This window comes from Macrotis lagotis, chromosome 1 (assembly GCF_037893015.1).
Source record: "Macrotis lagotis isolate mMagLag1 chromosome 1, bilby.v1.9.chrom.fasta, whole genome shotgun sequence".
NCBI classification, from domain to species: domain Eukaryota; kingdom Metazoa; phylum Chordata; class Mammalia; order Peramelemorphia; family Peramelidae; genus Macrotis; species Macrotis lagotis.
This window is the reverse complement of record NC_133658.1, coordinates 572,747,331-572,755,443: the sequence shown is the minus strand read 5'-3', so window position 1 is coordinate 572,755,443 and position 8,113 is coordinate 572,747,331.

Here is an 8,113-nt window from a genome sequence, read left to right as displayed (position 1 = left end):
GATGCTTCCTTATGTGTCATGAGGATAACCCTGAAATTTAAAAAACTTATGGTAGGAGATGGTTGTTTCCAGAAGATTCCATCAAACTTGAAATGTCTGCATGTGTGGGAGTCCGTAGTCTCCCTTCATGTGAAGTCAAAAGTCTGACTTCTGAATCCCAGCTCTGGAATATCAATGATGTAACCTTGAACAAGTCTCTTGGCCTCTCTAGGCCTTCCTTAAGTAAGCTGAAGGGGAGTGAGCATTGTTTAGGATTCCCCCAGACAATCACCAGATGATTGACCACAAAACACATACATATATGACACACCGTGTGTGTGTTTTTGACCACAACTTGTGAAGACCCTTTATTCAAGAACTTATGATCTATGGTTATTGGAATTACTCACTAAAGAAATTCCAGATCATTTAAATATTGGAATAGCAATTAACAAAGGAAAAACAGGGGCAGCTAGGTGGCGCAGTGGATAAAGCACCGGCCCTGGAGTCAGGAGTACCCTGGTTCAAATATGGTCTCAGACACTTGAATAATTACCTAGCTGTGTGGCCTTGGGCAAGCCACCCCATTTGCCTTGCAAAAAAAAACAGGAAAAACTAAGCAAGGGATTTATGCCATTGCTGGGATTTTTTTTATCTATCTGCATTTGGAAGAACTTTGGATTTTGGATTCCATCAGTCCCCTGACTGGAAGAATCTCTTCAAAAGTTAATCAGTCTATGTTTAACTTCAAATCCTGACATAGACCAGTTATCCTTATTCTGTGGCCTTAATACTAAAAAAAGGTCTTGGTTAGAAGAGGCTTGGAGATCATTGGGGGAAACTATACCCTGCTGTTGATTTGATTTTATTAGTTTGGTAGGTGGGGGTTAAGATTATACTCAGTAATTTAGAGCTTTAGTTCTTAGTTGGAAGGGACTTCAGAAATTATTTTGTCAGCCCCCTCATTTTTTTCAGTGAGGAATTTGAATCTCAGAAAAATTAAGGCATTTGCCCAAAGTCACACACAGCCAGGATTCAAACCCAGCAGGTCTGCCTTCATACTGTCTCCACTGCATCAAGAAGCCTGCCACCAATGTACTTTTGTGGTTTTTTTTTTAGGTTTTTTTTGCAAGGCAAATGGGGTGGCTTGCCCAAGGCCACACAGCTAGGTAATTATTAAGTGTCTGAGACCAGGTTTGAACCCAGGTATTCCTGACTCCAGGGCCGGTGCTTTATCCACTGCGCCACCTAACTGCCCCATACCAATGTACTTTTGCCTTGGGTGGAGTCTCCTTGGGATTTCCCTCTGCCTTCTAGAGTCTGGAGTTGCCATTATGCTACATAAGGAAGCAGTGAAGAGTTAATAGTACAAACAGTCTTTTGTGTTAATAAATTCTCTTTGTTATTTTTGTGAACAAATGCCCAAGGCCTTGACAGTTGTGTAAAAGATGTATGTGGAGAATTTGTACTAACTTTGGCAATTTCATTTTAAGTTCAATCATATTCATGGAATTTTAATCATAAATACTATCTTTAAACATCATAAAAACTATCTTTAAACATCATAAAAATGGGCTTAACCCCTAGTAAAATATCAGTACTGCACTATAGGTTCCCAGGCATATAAGTCTTGGTCCAAGGAGCTAACAGTTTTTCCTAGACCATGATTATCCTCACACTGTTCTTTCCAAAGTCACTAAATACCTCTTGATTGCTATATCTCATGTTTATTTCCTCTATCCAAATCTTGCCTGATCTTTTTGCAGCGTTTGTGGCTGCTCATCACACCCTCCTCCATACTCTTTCCTCTGATTTTTGTGAAGCTTCTAATGGTTAAATCTTTTTTAGTTGCTCCTTAATCCCCTTCAGTCATTTTTGATCCTTTTATCTAAATGTGGATGGCCACCAGCCTTCTGAGTTAACCTCTCCTCTCTACACTCACTTTCTTAGCAATTTTATTCTATTTAATAATTAACGCCTGTGCACTGAAATACATTTTGCATCAGCTTACATATGACTCAGAATGGGAGGGATAGAATTTAGAACTCAAAATTGTTTTTACATGAAATTGGGAGAAAATACTATTTTGAAAAAGAATTATCCCATGAAAAGGAAAAACTCCCCGCAGCCCCTTCCCCAAGCTCCAGGGGAACAGCACCAACACCAGCGCCTCTGCTTCCCCGAGGACCCAAGCCCCCTTCGTCCAGCCCCACCGCTGATCCAGCAGGTCCGGCTCTCGGGCCCTCAGACTCCTGGTTCCAATTCAGCGGTCAGTCTGGCTGATCCCGGGCTGAACTTCCCTGGGAGCCCAGACTCACCTGCCAGTACTCAGCCAAGGCTGCTGTGGGAGACAAATCCTGAGATGCAGAAACTGAAGCAAGCAGTGTTAAGTGACTTATCCAGAGCCACACAGAAAGTGTTGGAGGTCACATTTGAACTCAAGTCTTCCTGACTCCAGACCCAGTGCTCTATCCACTGGACCACCTACCTGTTCCTTTCTGTAATTAGGAAACTATTATTTCCCAAAGCAGACCATTCCATTGCTTAGTTGGCTTTAAAGGATTTCCTTAAATCATTCCTAAATTTTCCTCTTCTGGGGGCAGCTAGGTGTCAGGAAGATCTAAGTTAAAATCCAGCCTCAGCCTCTTACTGGCTGTTGACCCTTAGCATATCACTTAACCCTTATTTGACTCAGTTGCTCATCTTTAAAATGGGGACACACTGGAGAAGCAAATGATAACCTGTTCTTGTGTTTTGCCAAGAAAACCCCATGGATCAAGGTCATGAAGAGTCAGACACGATTGGATGATTGAGCAACAATAATTACTGAAAACTTTTAAGAAGTGCCTGCATAGCTACTTGTCAGGGAAGATGTATTAAGACTCTCCTGATGAGACAGGGGTTGGAATAAATGACCTTTGAGGAGCCTTCCAAGATTAAGATTCTATGATTTAGACCTTACTTGATATAAATGACTCTATAAAGAGATAAAACACAGGAGGAGAAAAATCTAATCCTTAACCAAAAATCTTTAATAATTCATTATAAGGAACTATTTAAATGTGCCATAGGTAATAATAGATATTAATAGGATCTTGTGCCACTCCATTTTTTTCATTTCACCCCTTTTGTCCCATTCTATTCAATTCCATTTTCCAGCTATGTTAAATACCATTTTATTCTGTTTTATGTCATTCCATTCTATCTTTCATTCCAATTAGTTCTGTTTTACCTTGTTCCATTCTGTTCTTCTGGGCTTCAGGCTATCTGGGTCTCAACATGAAAGGGATATAAACCTCCTTTGCCATTTCCTCATGCTTGATTGGAAGACAGAATAGCTCAGAAAATGTTGGCAGCTGGGCTTTGGCTGTCCAGCTGCTAAGAGAGAGCCTTCTCTCCTACTTTCCTCCCTCCCCTTCCTCCCCCCAGCCCTATAAGAGCTATCCCCCAGGAGAAGGAGTGGGCAGAAACAATGCTTTCATTGCTCCAACTCTTCTTTCCTCTGTTCATTCAGCTCTGAATTCCTTCCAGTCCCCTCCTTTGAGAGCTTCAGTCTGTTCCAAATTTATTAAGCTTGTATCAGAAGGAAGAAATGTGGGCCCCTCCTCTTCTATCTAAGTCATGCAAATCTACTGGGAAGATTGGGGAGAATCCTCTCAACTTGAGCAAATTGCTCAGGTTCTTTGTGCCTCAGTTTCTCCATCTATGAAATGGGTATGGAAACATAATTGCTATTTTACCTTCCAGGGTTTTGGTGAAAATAAAATGAGATACTAAAAAAAAAAGGAAAAACTCCCAAATCTCTATCTTGAAAATAGTCTCACATTCATATTTGCCTGCTGATCATCACCTCACTAGCAACTTAAAATCAGTATATATATATATATATATATATATATATATATATATATATATGTATATACATACATATATATATACATATACATATATATACTCTTCCCAACTTGACTATTTCTTTTGATAATAACCATCATACAGTCACGATTCCAATTTATGCTCTATTACTACAAAACAGAACTGTTTACACACTTCCAAACTTCAGTTTGGTAAGGTACTCTTAGAATAGTCTTCAAGATTTTGGGACACAAAGACAATATATTGGCATTCATGCTAAGGTCTGTCTTTTCTACCTTTATGACATTGTACTGTCACAGCTGTAATTCAAGCCATTAGTTAGTCACCTTTTGCCCGGCTTACTATAATTCAACAAACATTTTCTACTTGTATCTTTAAGACACTTCATTCTTAGGTCACACAAAGACAAAATGAAATGGTTTCTGACCTCAGTGATCTTAAATTCTAACGGGAATTGTAAACTGATCCAACCATTTTTGGGAAGCAATCTGGAATTATGCCCAAAGAGTTAAGCTGTCTATATACTGAGCCAGCAACACCACTACTACTTATTTCCAAAGATGACTGTTGTTTAGTCTTTCATTCTTGAAGCCACAACATCAGGGAGGTAATGCCATGATGTGCATGTGAATTGGATATAAATGAGGGGAATGCTATGCTAAGTTACCAGCTTCATTTTTTCCTCCAGAGTTATCTGGATCCAGTGGCCAGATAGAAATCAGGATGACTGGAGATGGCCCTGAATGCAAGGCAATCAGGGTTAAGTGACTTGCCCAAGGTCATACAGCTAGTAAGTGTTCAGTGTCTGAGACCAGATTTGAACTTGCAGAACCAGTGCTCTATCTACTGTGCCACCCACATGTTCTAACTGGAAATTACAGGGATGCCCATCAATTAGGAAATGACTGAACAAGTTGTGTTTTATGACTGTGATGGAATGCTACTGTGCCTTGAGAAATAATAAACTTAGTGATCTTAAAAAAAAATGGAAAAACTTGCACCAAATAATGAAGAGCAAAATGAGCAGAACCAAGAGAATATTATATACAATGCAATTTTGATTATTATAAATATCCAAATTAATAAAAAAGGAAATATGAAGAAAGATATTATTTGCATCCAGAGAAAAGTAATAAAAATAATAAAACAAAAAGTAATAAATAGAAGTTTGTATAGAATATGTATATTTTTGTCTAATGTAGCCAATTTACACACAAATCAAAAGACATCATCCGTACCATTTTACAAGAACACTTTGAAGGTCTCTCAAGAACTTTGGAATTGATTGTGCAGCCTGGGCAACACTGGCACAGGATTGCCCAGTATGGTGGGCCCTCATTAGAGAGGGTGCTGTGCTCTGTGACCAAGACAATTGAAGCACTTCAAAGGAAACATGAGATATGCAATTTTAGAGAACCCACCTCAGATCTTCACAAACTAGATTATTTGTGCTCCATCTGTGCTAGAGCATTGCGAACTGCTGATCAGCCACAATAGAACACACTGAACTTGTCTCTCACATAGTGATGTCCTTTTGGTCTCCTTCACTAACAAAGGATAAGAACCAACCAACCAACCAGTGGTAGCTATCTCTGGGGAGGTGGGGGTGGGGGGGGGAGGGAAGAAAAAAAGGAAAAACAAATTTACATGAAAGATAAAATGAACGAATAGATGTGAGAACAGTGAATGGTTAGTAAATAGCCACAAAATGCTAGTGTTTCTTTAAAGGACTAATGCCAGCACCAATAGTATGTCAGATATGCTTACCCGGAATTCAGGCCAGAAAGATGACCTACTTTGAAATTCTATCTCATGCAGAGGCTTATGGTGCTTCACTGTTTTGGTGACTCCCTTACACCCTTCAGAAATCTGGCAGTAAAAATAATTGCTTTTTTGGCAGCCTCAAATATATATATGTGAATAAAGTTGAAGGTTGTAACTGTTTCTTAAAATAAAGGCATATAAAGTGAAGGGGGTGCAAAAGAAAAGAGAAAGAAATAACTTTTAACTGAAACGACAACATTTGGTCTATTACTGCCTAAAGAAGGGACGAGTATCCTTTTGCCCTATCGTTTTTTTTTCCTAGGGGCTGTTTCCTTTCTCCACCTTAAGGTGGCATTTTCCATCTTTGTATCCCTAGTATCTCCCATAGTGCCTTACAGTCAAGATGTGGGAAGGGTGTGTGTGTGTAAAGAAAGCACATGTGAAGGTTTGATTCCTCAGATCATCTTTCATAATATAATGCATTAAAGTTTCATCATTTTAGAGCCTGTGAATTAAAAAACTTGTGCAAGCTTCCCCATGATTTTATTCCCTGGCTCCTGGTTTCTCTCTTGTCCATGGAGACTTTGGAATCCAAGTGAATGACTCCTAATCACTGGCCTCACAATTTTTGCACCTCAACAGAATATGTTAGCCAACAACCAGCAAGGCTACATATTGAATTTCAGCATTACTGTTTACTACCATTCCAGTTTGTTCACCTCCAAAATCCCAAACTGACATTCCTCTCTGAAGTCTCTTGCTCCCTTACTTCTGCTTATCTGGGTCTCATTAAAAGCCTTCCTTGGACCCTGCTGCTCTATTAAGATCTCATCATCCCCAATCTCTTCTAATGAATGAGATGTAGCTATGTGTACAGTGTTTGAACCCTGTTTAGAAATGCATTCTAATGAAATGTTCAAAAGTAAGGGGGGAAAAAAAAGAATGAGAAAGGAAGGAAGGAAGCAGCAAGTTAAAGTCAGCTAGGTGTTTGCAATGCATAGAGCACTAGGCCTGGAATTGGTAAGACATAAGTTCAAATTCAACCTTAGACACTTAATAACTGGGCAAGGTTTTCAACTCAAGTTTCTTCATCTGTAAAATGGGTTATAAGAGTACTACTTACCTCAGATACCTATTAGCTGCAAGATGATGGGCAAATCTCTGTCTCAGTCTTCTTATCCATAAAGGGGGAGGAAAAGCACCATTTTCCCCAAAGGGGAAAAAGAGAACCATTTCCTAGGGTTATTGAGAATATAAAATGAGAAAATATTTGTAAAGTGCCTAGCATATTTACATAAGCTTTATATAAATGCTAGCTATTGTGGTTATTTAATCATTTTTAGTTTTGGCAAATATACTGGAGTAGTTTGCCATTTCTTTCTACACCTCATTTGACAGAGGAAGAAACTGAGTCAAACAGGGTTATGTGACTTGTCCAGGGTCACACAGTTAATAAGCATCTGAGTCTAGATTTGAACTCATCTCTTCCTGACTCCAAAGCCTGGTGCTCTATCCACTGCACCACCTAGCTGCTCACTGGCTATTATAAACTATATCAACAACATCATCTTCATCCAGTCCTAAAAAGGATAATCACAACATCAGAAGGTTTATTTTATAGGCAAGAAAACTAAGGTCCAGGGAGGTGGAGATTTATCAGGGGTCTAGCAGAGTCAGTGTTCAAGTCAGCCCTGGATGACAAGTTTAGTTTCCCAGTTTAGAGTCAATTAATTCTGCCTCTTCAACTGTATCTATCTTTGAAACTGGAACAGCATCTTTGTAAACATTAAAACCAAAGTATCTATTTATATGCTGCTTTTGTTTTTAGAATGTGTGCATGGGGGGAAATAAGGGAGGAGGACTTGACTTGAGCAGCCCAATCATTTTGTAACTGATGTTTGACCCCAGAACCAGTCAGTAATCATCATCATCATCAATCATCATCATATTACTGACATTTACAAGTCAGCTGGTAGCTCAGTGAATAGGGCACTGGGTGTGAAGCCCTGAGATCAAATCTGGCATCAGACATTTACTAGCTATATGACTCTGGGTAAGTCACTTTACCTGGTTTGCCTCAGTTTCCTTATCTCCAAATGGAGTCACAAAGAATTGGACGTGACTGAAAAAGTGGATGAACAACAATGGACATTTATATAGTGCCTGAGGATTTACAAAGTACCACTTGTATAGGGCTGGATAAGTTTTATTATCATTACCACAGTTTGTAGATGAGGACTAATGATTCATAGTTGTTCTGGAAAGGGACCTTAGAGGTGTTGTAGAAGTCGCCCACTCATTTTACAGATGAAGAAACTGAGTCTCAGAGAGCTTAAGTGACTTGTCCATTGTCAAACAGGTAGTCCTGATGCTGAGTGAAGGGAGTGGAACCTAGAGAATAATATAATATATATATATATATAATATATAGATATAGATATAGATATTAGATTTTTCAAGGCAATGGAGTTAAGTGGCTTGCCCAAGGCCACAT